This window comes from Ambystoma mexicanum, chromosome 6q (assembly GCF_040938575.1).
Source record: "Ambystoma mexicanum isolate Mex_15411 chromosome 6q, UKY_AmexF1_1, whole genome shotgun sequence".
Lineage (NCBI taxonomy): Eukaryota > Metazoa > Chordata > Amphibia > Caudata > Ambystomatidae > Ambystoma > Ambystoma mexicanum.
The window spans coordinates 891926019-891941949 of record NC_090937.1 but is presented as its reverse complement, the minus strand read 5'-3'; the positions used below and the strand labels follow the sequence as shown (position 1 = coordinate 891941949).

The following is a 15931-nucleotide window of genomic DNA, read 5'->3' as shown; positions in this document are numbered from 1 at the left end:
CTTGCCCATCATCACACCAACAGTCACCTCAGCCAGCACCACCCCATCCAGCTCTGCCACTGGCAGCCCACAGAGGCATTCCAGTCACTTGACTGGATCCACGAGCAAGGACACACCTGCACACAAGCATCCCCCCAAATAGTGGCATGTGGGGATGCCAGTGAACATGGCATTTGTGGACACCATGGTTTTTGGATGGGTGAGAACATTTGGGTGGCGTGGGTGGTGGGGGTTAGGCATTAGGGGGTTAGTTGATAGGGTCCTGTTTGGGGGTTGGAACGTTTGGGTGGTTTGGGTGGTTGGTGGGCATGGGTGTACAGCTTCCCTAGACCCAATGCACCTTCTACCCTGTTGAAATGATAATACAAAACCTTTCAATACTGCATTAATGAGTGGACATCTGTTATTTCATTCGCAGAAAAACATCATTTAATCATTGGCATCGTCATATCCATGCTTTGATATCAATGTGCACTCTCTCAAAAGTAAATGCGAATGAGTGCATCCCGTGCTTGTTGGCCATCTTGGGCACCCCTGGGAGGATGTGGTGCCACTCCATCCCCATCTCCATCCCCTTACCCATCGCCATTGCCATCCCCATCTTCATCTTCTGCATCTGGGGGAAGTGGAATGTTCCTGCCAAGCACAGATTGTGCAGCATGGCACACACAAGCACAATTTTACCCGTACTAACTGGGTTGTACAGCAGTGATTCTCCAGATCTGCTCAAGCAGCGGAACCTGGCCTTCAGTAGGGCAAACGTCCTCTCTATCATGCCACGTGTGCGGATGTGTGCCCTGTTGTACTCCTCCTCATGCCTGTTCCTTGGCCTCCGCACAGGTGTCATCAGCCATGGCGTGAGTGCATATCCAGCATCACCTACATGTGAAGTAAATGTGTGGGACATGTCAGTGTTTGTGGTTCATCTCACGATCTGATGCAATGCAATACTGTGTTATCATACATTCATCCATAAGGGCCCTGCCATGGTCTCAATGGCAGGTGACTACCATCCAGCAGTGATTGTTGTAGCTGGTGTCATTTGGACATGGCACTATTACTTGTTGTGCATGTGAAGTGGACTTTATACGCGATAGTGGTTGGTGACTAATGCACTGTGCGATGCCAGGCACACATAGGGGACTAAATCCATGGCCTGTGATGATTATGCTTTTGCAGGATGTCACATGAGCAGAGAACATGTGTACTGGGGGGAAGTGGACCTAGGTGTGGATGGCTGCATTGAGAGGATCCACCTGTATGGCCTGTTGGTAGCATAGGTCGTATGTCTCCTTAGGCAGGTGTTGTACAGTGGTAACCTGTCATGTCTATATTTTAGATGTATGGGTTATGCTGACCGTCCATTACATGTGCAAGGGGTTGATGCATGTGCAGTTGTGGCAGCCCTCTTACACGGGTCATTGGCCTAGACATTCAACACACTTCCATGGGACATGTGCATTGGCAGAAGTACTCACCCAAAAGCCATGTGCTTTGTCCAACGTAGCGTTCCATGTAGCATGGCAATGTTAAATTCCGCAGAACCATTGAGTCATGTGTTGAGCCCGGAAAATGTGCACAGCAATGTGTAATCAGCAGTCCAGCATCACATACCATCTCTACATTCAGTGAGTGGTACTGTTTCCTGTTGCGGTAAACCTTCTCCATTGCACGCGGTACTGTCAGCTCTATGTGGGTGCAGTCTAATGCACCTATGCAATTTGGCATGGCTGCAATGGCATGGAATGCCAACTTGGTTGCAATGACCTCTGCAAGTGTATGGGGTAGGGCGATTGATCAGACACATGGCGCAGCAGAGCATCCAGTACCTGTCCCAATATTTTAGAGAAACAGGGTTGTGAGAGCCCATGCAGCTCACCAACTGTGTGCTGATAGGTTCCTGTGCCTAGGAAATGCAGTACTGACACCACCTTCAGGAGGGGGGGAATTGCAGTCGAAATGGCAATGTGGCTGCTAATGTCATCCTCAATCATAGCAGTGATGTACGTGATTGTTGGCCGGTCCAGCCGGTATAATGTGTGGATCTGTCCTGGGGTCAAGTTCCACGGTGAGGCTCTGATGCAGGGTATTGCAGGCTGCCTGCGGGGCCGTGCCGGCTGTGCATTTGGGTTTAGCATGGGTGCAGGGTTTGCTAACTGATGCCTGCGCCTCCTCCACCTCCGCCTCGTCCTCCTCTGCAACATTGCAGCCACTATGTGCACTGCTGCCTGAAGGTTCAAAAGTCCCAGTCCCAATGCTGCTGCTGCCTGCATTGTTGTGTTTGGAGTTGGCCTGGGTGTGTCCCTTTTGTAGCCTCCCAGTGAGCTGCTGGGTCTGGCTGGCCTCATTTGGGGCACCTGTGGCCTCATTTGCCTCACCTGGTACTGTTTAACGTCATGTTTGTGGTGGCGCCGTTACCGCCTATGTGGCCACGGTTTTTCTACCATTTTTGTGGCGGTGTTTCCATGTCGGTGGTACTCGTGATGGCCATCGTGTTTCGTGTTGGCAGTAAGTGGGTGGTTTCACCGCCGTCGCTCTTTACGGATCCCTTATCTACGTGGCAGTGGTTTGTGGTGGTGGTGTTTCCGGGTCAGTGGGTCGTGATTGCACGGTCACGGAAACGGCTCCGGTATGGTGTAAGCGGTGACGTTAAGTCCGGGTCTGTAGACTCGTAATGAGGCCCAATATGGGGCTTCTATCCCCCAAGTTGGCAATGTAAGCAAGAATCAGTTTTTCTGGGGCTTTGTGAGGGTACTCGGGCCAATAGGATGTAATCGTGGAGCAGAACCGATAGTATTGAAATCGGTCTCTGCCGGGGTCACTGTGGCCCAGTTTCCAGGTCTCTGGCGTGATGAACTCCCCATTTGGGAATAGGTCAGCCAGTGCTCTGTAACCCAGTGCTCCCACCGGATTTGGGTCACCTTGTCGAACATTGGCAATAGACCTGGAAAATTCCAGATTGGGAGCCATTTGTAGGATGGGTGTTTGGCCCCCACATGGGCAAAGATTAGCTGACAGGCCTTCAGTGTGGAGGTTACTGGGTCCAGCGGGGAGTCATCCTTGTACCGAGAGTCCAGCGCAAGGGTCTTGAGGTTGGTGCCTCCGCAACCAACATTTACAGTTTGATATGTGGGGGGGCTCCACTAAATACCATTATGAAGCATATTGTGCTTGGGAGGACACCCCGTACAATTTGGTGTGTAGTGCAGAGAACCCCCGCTTACGGGGCAGATAGTTCGGTCCATTTCTTTCAGACCGCACCAGAGTGCCATAGGAACTGAGCAAAGAGCAAATGTAGTCTGGTGAAGTAAGGTTTACTAGGCCAGATGGGGATGTTGGAGAACATATATAGCAGTTTAGGTAGCAGTGTCATTTTTATGAGTACGAGCTTGACCGGGGCAGACAGAGGGAGGTTTTGCCACTTATGCATTTTACACTGCCGCTACCGAGTCATAGTTGTCTTTCAGTATCTCTGGGCGTGTTCTGGACACATTCACTCCTAAATATTTGATATGCCCTACCGACCAGCAAAAGGGGAAGAGGCCTCGGAATACAGGGGTGTTGTCTGTGAGAGGAAATCATTCCAACTTAGAAGGGTTAATTGTGAAACCAGAGAATTGACCCATGTGGCCAATCTCTTGTAGTATGGTGTCTAGATTATGGGGTGGATAGCAGACATACAGAAGTATGTTATTGGCATTTAGAGACACTATCTCCGGGTCGCCCATCAGGCAGAGGACTCAGTGTCCATGTCGCTCTCTGATGAAATCTGCCAAGGACTCAATGGCCAGGGCAAACAGGATGGGGCAAAAGGGACAACCCTGGCGTTTGCCTCTGCTCAGAAGAATTTGTCCAGACATAAAGGAGTTAACCATCACTCTAGCAACCGGCTGTGTGTATAGAAGTTGAACATACAGTCTCATATTTGGGCCAATCCCCATCTTCTCCAGGACCACCCACAGGTGCTCCCAGGACACCATGTCGAAGGCCTTTTGTGCATCTATGGCGACTGCGACCGCTTGTGACTGAGGGTTCAAATGCGCCAAAACATTGAAAAGTCGTCTGATGTTGAGAGAGGTAGATCTTCCTGGAATGAATCCGGCTTGATCGGGATCGACCAAATGTGGCATTAGGGGAATTAGGTGATTGGCAACAATTTTGGCAACATTTTCACTGTCGCAGTTCATTAGGCACAGGGGTCAGCTTAAGGAGTATTGTAATCACTGCTTCACAGATTGAAGCGGGAAGTAGCCCAACCCGCAAGGATTCCTCCCGCACATTGAGAAATATGAGGCCCAACAGCGCTTCATATTCATGATAAAATACTGCAATTAGCCCATCTGGGCCAGGAGCTTTCCCTTTGGGCAGGTCAGAGAGAACTCCCATAATTTCCTCTAGTGAGATGCGAGGTTCGAGTACCTCCCTATTTTGGGGGTTGAGTTGTGACATTGGAATGCCCTCAAGGAGTGCGTGTATAGCCGGTGGGTCCTGTGGAGGCCCTGCCATGCATAGGTCCTGGTAAAAAACCTGGAACACCTCCACCACCTCAGTGTCCACCCACACCTACTCCCCCTTCCCATCTAATATGGATTCCATGTGAGATTGCCCTCTTTCCACCTGTATTAGTCTGGCCAGGGTTCTGCCGGGACTGTCCCCTCCCCCATATTTTCTATTGGCCACGTGACAGAAGAAATAGTGAACCTCGCAAGCCGCATGTGTTTTGAATGTGTCTAGTACCGATCTGATTTGTAGCACAGTATTAGGCTGGGGGGACCGGGCATACACAATTTCCAGTTTTGTGAGGAAATTGTCCGATTTCTCCAAGTCTCTGCGTATGCACTTGAGGACCCCGGTTTCCCTGGATATCGCCATACCTCTAATGAACATTTTAAAGGCCTGCCATCTAAATCTGTGTGAGTTATACCCTGCCATGTCTCTGACAAAAAAGTTATCTATGTCTGCCTTGATATCTGCACGGAAAACAATATTAGCAAGTGCAGCAGATTTAAACCTCCAGGGAAAGGTGCCCTGTCTACCCTCCATCCACAGTGTCAGAAATATTGGGGAATGGTCAGAAAGAGTGCAGGGTCTACTATCTGAATCTGTGACCCTCCCCACTATTTAGCTTGAAATCAAGAACATATCGATACGGGAGGACATATCATGCACAGAGGAGTAGAAAGTATAATCCTGGGTGTGTGGGTGCATAACATGCCATGGGTCACAACGGTCTAGTGAAAGCATGAGAGAGTGCAGCCTGCGGGCAGACCTTGACTGTGGTTGAGGGGCTGTGTTGGTTCTGTCGACTGTGCGATCCAATATCAAATTCATGTCTCCTCCCCAGAGCACAGGCATACCCACATATAAAGACAACAGTCACTCTAGTACCTCAAAAAACTCTGTGGAGTCGATATTCGGACAGTGAATGTTGACTAGCACCATTTCCATGCCCTCCAATACACAGTGCAATACAATGAATCTCCCTTAGGATCTACATGAGCCTTTTTTTTCAACAAACCTTAGGTTTTTGTGCACCAAGGTCACAACTTCCCGAGATTGGGAAGATAACATTGTGAAATATCTATTAGGACTCCAGCTGGGGGCGATGCTCCGGAAAATTGCTTCCTTGGCATGTGTTTGCTGAAGGAGCAGCACATTATCTTTGTGTCACACATCGTACAAAATGATCTTACGAGTCTTGATGACATTCCCAAGCCCCCTAACATTCCAACTTTGAAATCTCAGTTGCTGTGCCATATTATATGTGACTTTTCAACATGTGCCAGATAAGCTGTGCCAACCTTCTAAACTGTGAATATTTCAGACTCCCATTCAGAGCACCCAATCATCAACAAATTTAAAGTTTTTCCCCAAGAGCTTCCAAGAGATGGGTCAGGAGCGCTAACACGGCTACCAAGCTGCTCACTGGAAGTGCCAAAGCAGAAACCATCCTCCCCCACTACTAACCCCAACCTTGGAGTGCCACCCCCCGACTCACCCTCCTCCTGCACCCTGTAGTGGTCCAAACAGAACCAGGGGACCGCTTAACCCTGAACTCAAACATTGCCACTGCAAGGGGGTACGCCATTGCCGCAACCACAAACCACAGTACAAGGGGTTGGATATCCCAAGCTGTAATATGAAACGGCGGCGGTTGCTTTAGTTCGCCTCCATCGGCTCATAGAGATGAAATAATCAGATAGCTGAAATCGTAACACGTGAACCCATCATACTCTACTATGTCAGATGTCCTCCATCGGGTTAGCTGACGGGGTAGGCATAGGGATTTGTGCCTCAATTCATTTCACAGCTTCTTTCGGGACAGTGAAGTAGAGTTTGTCTCAAAAAGTGAGCTTGGAAATAGCATGGAGTAAGGAATATTTCTCACCCTGAGCATCTTCTTGACCCCGCTGAATTGGCACCGTTCTTGTTGCACAGCAATGTAAAAATCCAAGAAGATCCTGATGATCTGGGATCCCAGCCTTAGTTCCCCTTTTTCGCTAGCCAGTCCAAGAAGCTGATCCCTGTCCCGAAAACTCCGAATTTTCGCTATAATTGGTCTGGGAAGTCGCACGGCTTTGGGCAAAGCTCCAGGGCCCGGTGGGCATGCTCCACCGCAAAAAAGGGATAGAGGTCAGAGTTGCCCTGAAGACCGTTAAGTAGGTTCTCGGTGGCCACCTCAATCCTCCCCTTGAGGGCGTACTCGGGGACACCGATAATGCGGACATTGTTCTGTCGTGAGCAGGACTCCAGGTCATCGCACTTGTGCTTAACAACCTTTATGTCCCGGGTTAGGGTCACCGCTGTATCTTGAAGGACATGTAGACCGGCTTTATTAGCTCCTATCCTGATCTCAGCCTCAGTGATGCAGGGTCCATTGTGAATCAGTTGTGTTCGAAGTGACGCCACGTTTGAGTTATTGTCATCTAGTTTTTCATGGATGGCCGCTAAGTTTTTCGTCATGGCCTCCATCATGTTGGTAAGGTCTGGGGGTGTGGCAGAGATTGGCATGGATGGCTCCCCTTGAGCGAGTGTGGAGATGCCCTGTTCAGACCTCAGGGTCGACATGGTGAACTTGTCTATAGCACAGGTTTTCCTTCCCCCTTTTCTCCCTTAGTCATGGCTCGGAGACCAGACCTTTTAACTCTCCCCCTTCTAACGGATGCCTCTGGAGGAACAGAGTGGTGATGGAGTGCAGAACCGGATGGATGGTATTAGGTGTAGCCCACTGAGCGAGAAGTCCGAACTCTGGGATCTGGGGTTACTGCTGTGACATCCGCAGCAGAGTACTTTTGAACACCGGCACACCCACCACCGCTGACCGTGTGTACAATATGCAGGGCACAGGTTTGAAAGACAACTAGCCCCAGAAGTCATCTTTCCGCAAGCCAGCAGAAGTGGACCGACCTACACAGGGTGCCCTGCATGCACCCCGCTGGAGAAACAGGAAGTGGCCCCTCTGGGGGGGGGGGATGCAGTGCAGGTAGGTCTGGTAGAGAAGGGCCCCAAAAAAACAAAAGATGGGATACTGCAGGATGCTGGGGGAGACAATCAGGCTTCACTTATAGGGGTCGTTCCCAGACTGCAAGGGCCGAGATGTACCCAGCCAGACATCCAACATTAGAAACATAATAAAGTTCACAGCTCCATACGGGGGGTGTTATGTTCAGACCTGGGTGGGGAGAGGTGGCTTGATCTTATGCAGTGGGGCTGGCCTTCCAGCTGGAACTGGGCATGAGGGAGAAGAGGACAGGTAGGCTGACTCACCTTCTGCCACTTAACAGTGTAGTGGGCCCAGGCTGACCCCGCCTGGAATCGTGGCCAGCGGATATATTTGCATGGAAAGGCACATGTAGGTATGCTGTGTCATGGGGAGTCAGGAGCGCCCCCACAGCACATTGTGTGGAGATCGATCGTGAGGGAGACCACTAAGTGTGTTCTCATGTCTTCTGCAGCTCAATGCGGCTCCGGACCAATGTCAACCCCAGCTTGGAGGCTTGGGATCAGAGGCAGCAGAAGTCCAGGTAAGCAGGTCAACCTGGTCTGGGGTCCTGCGGAGGTGAGATGCAGACCAAGATGGCAGAGGGTGGGGGTCCGGAGTGGCTGCAGAGCTCAGGGCACATGGGTGCCAGACAGGGTGATTGTCACCAGGCAGTAGCCGGGCCAAGGTAATCAGTGCCTGCAAAGGGATGTCCATCCAGTAGCCAGTGTACACAGGCCTGCACAACAGGATCAATGTTCGCCAGTTCCCAGACACAGAGCACTTGAACAAGTGGCTGCTGGAGCCCAGCCTCTCTCCCCACCAAGGTGCATGCAGTGGTGGGTTGCCCAAGGGATGGGCGTAATCGCAGTGCTGGCCTCTCGGGCACCGCGCAGAGATGCGAGTCACTGAGCACACTGCCCATGGCCACCCACGTATTCGTTGGTCCTGATCCACCCCAGATCCACCCCACGGCAGGGGCCCGGGTAAGCAAGGGTGTCTTCAGGTGCAAGTCACAGCAGCGCATGGGCGTGGGTCCTCCCAGAGATGGTGCCAGATGGGAGCGCGCAATTCACACAGCAGGAGAGATGGGATCTTCGGTTTTCGTTGCGGGAGGAGCCCGTTGTAAAACTCTGCCACAGCCTAGCAAAGACAGGGTCAGCACTCGACACGCAGGGTCCCCAGCGGGACGAGAGTTGGGTTGCCGGTACCCCATTGTTTCAGAAGCCTGATGGGGAATTATGAAGTCTGGATCAGCCAGGAATATACCGTCTTTATTGGATAGTGTTTGCTTGTGATGCAGAGCTGAGAAGCTAGGCAGCCATGTTCCAGGCTGCTCAACAGTGCCCCCCCCCAAAACAAAGTGTTTTTCATGCAAAAGGTCTCAGAGAGTCACATAGAGCCTAACTGACACAGAGTTATTCACATCCCACAAGGTTACATCTTTTATAGTGGGAAACCTTCACCCTCATTGCCCATTGCCTACTGCCTATCAAACATGCTAATGCCCCCTATAATCCTTGGACCGATTGGGTGCACATTATCTAAACCAAGTCCCCTAACAATTGATCCACTGCATCGTTACTAGTAGATCCAGGTAAGGGATTGGTTTTTCAAATATATTGACACATTAGTAAATCCAGACTGTCATGTAATGTGCATCCCTCTGTTTCATAGCTGACCGAAGTGAACTGGCAAGGCCAACTCTGCTAGTTAAGACAATAGGCCTTCTCATTATTCCATACACTGTTCCACACACCAGCTGCATCCCCGACCTTGTACTTATTTTAGTGACATCGCCTTGTCTTTCCCTATCCCATATCACAGGATGGTCCAGACACAGCTCCCCCTTATCTCCTTCAAACCCCAGGTACCCAGTATGGACATGACTGTGACATCACTCCTGAGTCTGAATTCCAGGGATTTATGTGTTTCATTTGTGTGCTTACTTGTAATTTGTATGGGAAGACAGCTCATTGGGGAGGGCAGTTTTGTTTTAAATCCTAGCTATGCCCATTAGCATCAAAAAACCTTATGCCCTGTACTCATAAATGTTTTCTCCAAAGGGCGCATCCCTACCAGCTCACATTCCATTCCCATCATGTTCAGGCTCTGCTGCTGAATACAATTAGCGTTTATCTGTGCACCTCAGGTACCTCTGACCTCGGCTTATCTCCAGGAGAAAGATAAGGGGGATTTGTTTTTAGCGATAATCTACACAGAGCCGCATTTGCACAACAGGAGCCGTGTTCCATTCTATTCATATTGCACTAGACCATGGGCCTCATTACACGGACGGCGGTAAGGGTTTACCGATACCGGTAAGGGCACCAGTACTGGTAAACCCTTACCGCCTTACTACGAGGTCCCTTTGCGGGTAGGTACTTTAACACCTGCTGTTAAGCAGGCGTTAAAAACCAACCTGCAAAGGGACCAGGGTGCTAATTACGGTACACAATTTGCAGCACCGTAATTAGCACCTTCCCCATTCCCATAGAGCCCTATGGGGCAAAAATGGGAATGGGGAAGGGCAATGGGGGAAGGGGGAATTACCGCCCCACCAACCTTGGAATAGGGCGGTAATTCCCCTTTTCACCAAGGCGGTGCTGGTATTTTACCAGCATGGACCAAGGTGCTAATAGCACCTTGGTCCTCCGCCTACCGTGTAATGAGGCCTCATAACTTCACATGGCAACACTTCTGCCATGTTAAGACACTGACCTTGCATCTACCACAGCACCTTTCTGACTCCATCTTCCACCTGTCTCAGCTCTTCCTGCACACCTTACTTCAGACCAAACCTTTGGACACAATCACTAAACACGTGTCACGACTCGCTCCCTTCGCTCCCGTTCCCGCCACTTGGGGGCATGTTTTGGGGTTTCTTCCCTACTGGACATTTCCTCCGAACCTTATGCTACAGTGTCCTGATGAATTGGGAGCGCTAAAACCTTATTTCCCAAATTACTTCCCTTCCGGATCCATTCCAGGTTTTTGGCAGCCAGCATGCTACTGCTGCTTTAATCAAATGACTATGCTTCCCAGAATGCCTGGCTCACTGCCTCACCTCCTCCCTTGCAGGACAAGGCTGAGTGGAGGATAGGCAACACCTGTGGCTGCAGGTGCAGCAGGCGACACGCCTGAGGGGTGTGCTCGTTAAGCAGCTTTAAAAGCCTCAGTCTGCTTCAGTCCAGCGCTGGTCATTGTTGCAGCGTTCCTGTCTTGACTAGTCCCTTGTTCCTGGTTCCTAGTTTTTGTGCCCAGTTCTAGTTAGTGTTTCTTGTTCCTTGTCCTGGAATTCGTATTTGTATGCCTAATTGATTTCTGCCTTTTGGAAATCCCTTTCTCCCTTTCTCTGTCTGCAGGCAGCCTTTCTCTGAGCTTTCCTTTTGCTGTAGCCCAATTGCCTGTGTTCACTGTTTACTAGAAATTGCCCTTTGCTACTGAAAGACTTGTTGCATTAATCTTTCCTTTACAGGTTTAGTTTCCTGCCTTTTCACCTTGGATGGGTGGGAAAGTTTCCCTTTTGAAATCGTTTTCACTGCTCCTGATCCTTGCCTTCTATTGGGATCCATGCCATGTTTTCCTTTACACTTTTACATTTATTTCCTATTTTATTATTAGGTATGGGAAGCTGTTGTAACTAGCCCCTGTGTGATTATCTTTTGTTTTCCACACTGTACTATTCCTTCTTGCCTCTTGACTTGGGTTTAGGTATTTAGTCATCCTCACTCTTTGCCTTTACTGCCTTCTGGGTTCTTGTTTGATTTACAGGGTTGTGGGTTAGTACTGACTTCTGAGTGGTCTTTCCGGTCCTCGTGAATACGGACATCCAAGTGGTCTTTCCGGTCTTCGTGAGTACTGGCATTCATGTGGTCATTCCGGTCCTTGTGAGTACTGTTTCCAAATTCCTTATCCAGTACCGTCTAGAGTGTCAGCTTACAGATTCTGTCCCTGCTTGCCCTCTACGTGGGCTTAGCGCTGTCAGTATCTGTAATAGCATAGTGGGTAAGGAGTTTGCCGACTTTCCTTTCAGTCATAAGGAGGTTCTAAGTGCTTACCCTACATTCCTTTTCTTATAGTGGTATACACGAGTCTTGGGTTTTGAATGCACGTTGTTATATTCAAGGTTGTTTACTGTGTATTTTGTGCACATTTCCCCTGCCATATCCATCGCCTTCTTCCTTTCCTGACAGAATGACCAGCCGTTGTTCCCGTTCGAACATGGCCAGATTACGAAGGAAAGGCAGCAAGGCCTCTAACAAGTCTATACAGAAAGCTTCCCTTACAATTACCCGTGAAAATCGAATCTCTGCTCCTGACTTAAATGAACTCCTTGACACGAATGGGTATTTACGTGCAAAGTATTTTTCCCACTGGGTGGCCCATCGTACATTGCCTGATCCTAGCTCTGTCTTTAATTCTGATCCAGAGTCTATGTCCGCACAAGCCTTAGCAGTGGAAAACAACACACTGCAAGAATTTATACACACAAGTACCTCTGTTATTGAACTCCATGACTCTGGTTGTGCTTTACCTCAGATTGAACAGTTTCATGATTCAAGCATGAAGAATGGAGGGGTTCCTTGCATATCTTCTGTTTTCTGCCCTCAGTCTACAGCTTACTCCTCTGCACAGATTCTTACTGTGGTCACTAATGCCAAGGGGCCTGATGCCAATAGTCTGCTTAAAAGAAACACAGACCACGTCGGTAAGAGAGAGTATAGATCACAAGACCTGCAAGCAGTAGATGACAATATACAATCAATGCACTTCCAGTTGGCTAGTGCTGGATCCAGCCCTGATGCCACCATGCCTTCCCCTGTGCCTACTGATAGGGATGTACAGTTAATGCGGGACATGCTAAAAACAGAATTTGAGGAGTTAAAACAAGAATACATTTCCTTAAAAGAGGAGAATAAGATGTTACAGTCTTTTCTGAATACACCTCCAACTTTATCCGTTGATGAAGTGAATACTGTTCAGTCCCTGAGTGCGGAGACTTTTGTAAATCATGATACTTGTCAATATGTAAGATCTATTGGGAGTGAAAGTCTTTTTTCAAGCACAGCGCTTATTCAGGGCACAGGTTCTGACAACTGTCCTACCGTTTGTCAGGAATTGCTGTTAGCTGAAGATTCACAAGCCACTCCTTTACCTGAAGCTTCCTGTGTAGCAGTTTGTCATAACTCTGAGCTTGAACACATACATGCTTCTGATTTCCAAACACAATCCACAATGGTGGCATACACAGAATCTGTCACAACTGTAGGCTTAGGTTCTGCCCTTGATCTAGCTGCTGAGACTGAAGTAGACATTCAAGCTGATGTGGAAAACGATGCTGCCTCTGTGTTCGCTCTTCCTTCTGCCAATTTCGGTCACTACGAGCAGTCAAAGACAGTGCAGAATTCATGTTTTGATGGACTCATTCCACAGATTACTGAACCAAAAACCCGGCAGGCGATCCCTGAACTGTTGATTGTTAATCAGCACTTTCAGAAGCTAAGACAGAGGAATGGTCAATTGACGAAATCCTGATTAACAGAGACTTTACTATGGTGATTCCTCTGGTTGATTTTGACTTCTACAAAGGAAGAGACTCTGTGTCATCCACTAAGGAGAGGGACGGCAGGGGTACAGATCAGACTTTGGTTACTGGTGCCAAGGGGTCAACTGCCTTAAAGGGGCTTTCCATTCCTGAACCACAAGTGTGTCTGTCGATTTCTGGGAATTCAGACTGTCCTCCTACTACCATCGACTCTTCAATAATCCTGTCCACAGCTCTGCAGTCATCGTTGGCACACGTATCTTCGATCAATAAAAGAGTGCTATGTCTGCCAGTCACCCAAGAGCCTTCACCATGCACGCAGTCAGAGCCAAAGACCTTAACAAGTTTGTCTTCAGCTAACAAGACGGCTCCAGCTTGCATGCCCTCAGCCTCAGAATTTCCTCTGACATGTTTGTCTCCGGCTACAGTGACTCATCCAGCAGATTATCCTTCAGCCATGGAGCCTCCGGTAGTACATTCTAAGTGCATGTCTTCGGTCCCAGAGCCTACTGCTAGTTTGGCTTCAGTTCATGAGAGACCTGTATCCTGCTCAGCCTCGCTGCCAATATCGGAGGTGTACCTGTCTACACTGTCAGATCCTGCTGCATATTCCTCTGCTCCAGAGATTCCTCCTGAATCCCAACCATTTACTGATGAACGTCCATCTTGCCCTTCTTATGCTTCAGGGGAATCACCAGAATGTCTGCCTTGTACACAAAACAATTCTCCCAACTACTTGACTGTAGCATCAGCGCCTCCCGAATATGCAACATCTGAGCCTGAGACTTCTGCCAGCTCTCTCTTCAGAAACATCAAGCCGGCTCACGACTCGGGAGGGCCTTACATGCGAGGCCGCTGGACTTGCCTGGAGTATTACGAGAGAGAAACGGATGCCATCCACCACGGCCCAGTCACCGAACGAGTAGCCGACCAGGATAGCGGGCTGGACGGTCCGCGTTTGGAGTCCGGTTTGCATCAACCGCTTGACAACCCTTTTGTTGCCGGATCCCACATGAGCCTGAGGACAGGGACGGGCACGGCCCTCCAGCTGCAGCGCCAGTTGGGTGATAGTAGCCAAAGGAGGGGAATGTCTGCTGCAGTTCAAGATGTGCCTGTTTTTGCTCCCGCTGCTAGTATGCCTGATGTTCCGAGTACTGTGTCTAACACTCCTATCAGTATGCCAAACGTTCCTGCGGTTGTATCCCACGTGCAGCAAGGTGGCTACTTGACTGGCTACATGACTGTCAATGGGAGTGCCAGCCTCGTACAACCCATTGGATCTCCAGACCTCCAAGGCAAAGAACTTATGCAGGCAAATCTTTGTCACTTTCAACCACAAACCTTTACCCAGATGGATGACGGAGTATCCGAACCTCTACCTCAGCCGCCACCTTCCTCTTCCGAACATAAACATTTCCTGAAACCTGCTGTTTCCTCACCTCCTGTGTGTCCACTCTCGGCAGTGAGGCTAACAGAACTTCTACCGTTGTCTAAGGCATGTAGCACCAGCCTGCCTCTCTCCTCAAGGATGTATGCATATCCTCTTCCAGTGACTAAGCTTTCTGGACCTTCCAACTCTGCTTCGGGTCCTGCAAGTCCTTCATGCCTTTCTTCGACCCATGAGTCTCTTCCTCACCGAAAACCCACCTATGGCTCTTATAGACTGCGGCCTGATTCTATTCATTCCAGTCCTTCTGCTTCTGCCCGTGGGTCATCGTTTCCGTCAGTGCCACTTCTGAAGACAAAGCGCTCCTGTCATGGAAAGAAGATGTTTTGTGCTAGTAACGGCCGCCTGGAGTCAGCCGTGGAAGGGGGTATACTGTCACGACTCGCTCCCTTCGCTCCCGTTCCCGCCACTTGGGGGCATGTTTTGGGGTTTCTTCCCTACTGGACATTTCCTCCGAACCTTATGCTACAGTGTCCTGATGAATTGGGAGCGCTAAAACCTTATTTCCCAAATTACTTCCCTTCCGGATCCATTCCAGGTTTTTGGCAGCCAGCATGCTACTGCTGCTTTAATCAAATGACTATGCTTCCCAGAATGCCTGGCTCACTGCCTCACCTCCTCCCTTGCAGGACAAGGCTGGGTGGAGGATAGACAACACCTGTGGCTGCAGGTGCAGCAGGCGACACGCCTGAGGGGTGTGCTCGTTAAGCAGCTTTAAAAGCCTCAGTCTGCTTCAATCCAGCGCTGGTCATTGTTGCAGCGTTCCTGTCTTGACTAGTCCCTTGTTCCTGGTTCCTAGATTTTGTGCCCAGTTCTAGTTAGTGTTTCTTGTTCCTTGTCCTGGAATTCGTATTTGTATGCCTAATTGATTTCTGCCTTTTGGAAATCCCTTTCTCCCTTTCTCTGTCTGCAGGCAGCCTTTCTCTGAGCTTTCCTTTTGCTGTAGCCCAATTGCCTGTGTTCACTGTTTACTAGAAATTGCCCTTTGCTACTGAAAGACTTGTTGCATTAATCTTTCCTTTACAGGTTTAGTTTCCTGCCTTTTCACCTTGGATGGGTGGGAAAGTTTCCCTTTTGAAATCGTTTTCACTGCTCCTGATCCTTGCCTTCTATTGGGATCCATGCCATGTTTTCCTTTACACTTTTACATTTATTTCCTATTTTATTATTAGGTATGGGAAGCTGTTGTAACTAGCCCCTGTGTGATTATCTTTTGTTTTCCACACTGTACTATTCCTTCTTGCCTCTTGACTTGGGTTTAGGTATTTAGTCATCCTCACTCTTTGCCTTTACTGCCTTCTGGGTTCTTGTTTGATTTACAGGGTTGTGGGTTAGTACTGACTTCTGAGTGGTCTTTCCGGTCCTCGTGAATACGGACATCCAAGTGGTCTTTCCGGTCTTCGTGAGTACTGGCATTCATGTGGTCATTCCGGTCCTTGTGAGTACTGTTTCCAAA

At 49.3% G+C, this 15931-nt stretch overlaps 1 protein-coding gene across 1 annotated transcript in view; it reads right to left on the bottom strand.

Moving 5' to 3' along the window:
• Nucleotides 1-15931, bottom strand: part of GALNTL6 (polypeptide N-acetylgalactosaminyltransferase like 6) — a 2999321-nt gene that overhangs the window by 2827590 nt on the left and 155800 nt on the right. The gene's annotated exons all lie outside the window — the stretch shown is intronic.